This window comes from Diadema setosum, chromosome 10 (genome assembly GCF_964275005.1).
Source record: "Diadema setosum chromosome 10, eeDiaSeto1, whole genome shotgun sequence".
Taxonomy (NCBI): domain Eukaryota; kingdom Metazoa; phylum Echinodermata; class Echinoidea; order Diadematoida; family Diadematidae; genus Diadema; species Diadema setosum.
In genome coordinates, this window is record NC_092694.1 from 4,043,998 (window position 1) to 4,045,653 (window position 1,656).

The following is a 1,656-nucleotide window of genomic DNA, read 5'->3' on the forward strand; positions in this document are numbered from 1 at the left end:
CAGTATGCACAGACTGAGCTATGGAGGTTTTCTGTGCCAAACAGCACTCAAAGGACACGAAGGGTTAAGGCATGACATTAAGGTTCGTATTTCAAGTTTAACAAAAATTCCTTTTCACTGATAAAGACAACAAGAAAATCACAAAATGCAAACACTTGCAAAACTGTCCTGAAGTCCTGATTTAAGAAAAATTTGACTCGCTGAATTTAGGAAGAATGAAGGTCTGGAAAAAACAAACAAACAAACAAACGAACACCCTACTTGCCTGCACTCAATTTCATAGTGAGAAAAACCTTCCAATATGTACTCTAACAATCCAGAAACTTTCCTTGATCTTCACTTGGTGAAGAAACCCTCAAAAGTCTGAGGATTTATATGACACTCAACAAACCATTTACATCTCATACACGGCTTGAAACCATGATTCTCTTCATGCAAAACACAGCCAGAATCCATTACATGGACTCTGAGAGCAAATTACTGCAATGCAACAAAACACTTTGCAAAGGAGTCTAGCACCAAACATGCTTTTTTTACACTCTGATCATTCTCACATAATGAAACTCCACTTGACTGAAATAAAATTAAAGAGATGATACAGTATTGGTTGGGATGAGGATTAAGCTTTAAGTTTTTTTGCAAGATGCTTAGAAAACACCTTATCAAATGTTAAAGAACATAGATCTTACTAGAAATTCAAAGTTTATATGATGAAAATCGGTTTTGAAATGGCTGAGATACCCCAAAACAAAGTAAAACAAGGCGATCTTAAAAGTTAGATCCCACCTTTTGTTAGGATTGCTTTGTTTTGGATATCTGAGCCATTTCAAGACCAATTTTCATTAAAAAAAAAAAAAAAAAAAAAAAAAACCTTGAATTCTAAATAGAATTACATGCTCTTTCATATTTCATAAATGGTTTCTCATTATCTCCAAAAAAAATAATCATGAAAGAAAATGTTGGACAACTGAAGCCAAGTCTCAACCGAAACTATACCATCCCCTTAAAGTACAGATCAGTGTCTACTATAATTCCACAAGCAATCATGTATTCAGGCAAACACCAAGGGCATTCTCGTTGATATTCTCAAATACCAGTACGCACTTCTGTCTTTGACATGCACAACCACTCATATCAGATTATAGTCTTTGTCAATTTGAAAACCGTTGGTAGGTGTAGGGAGGGTGAAGGTCTGTAAGTGATCAAGGGTTATGCCAAAAATATGTGCACATACTAGAGCTATGAAAAATATTACAGGGACTGTATGCAATTCACTCCATGGCAATTACACATTACTTCATTACCCAATTTTTATAAAATTCAAATGTTTATATCATTAACATGTGATTTGCTCTTCTTTTTTCCCCAAAATCTTATTCGCCAGTGCTTAAAGGTTCATTGATTCGATAACTTCTGACAGTAGCTATTGCGATGGACAGAACAGACAGAACTCCTGAAGGATCCCACTGACCACTGCTCCTGTGAGACAAGTCCTTGACCCCAACTGACCACAGCTGCTCATCCTCCTCAAAACATCATCGCGACTCTTAGCGACTGAAGAGGGAAGGAAATCCAAGCTGCATGCATTTTATCAACCTGAATGTCTTCAAACCTTCCCATAGAGTCAATGTGACCAAAGAGAGAAAAAAAAAAAAA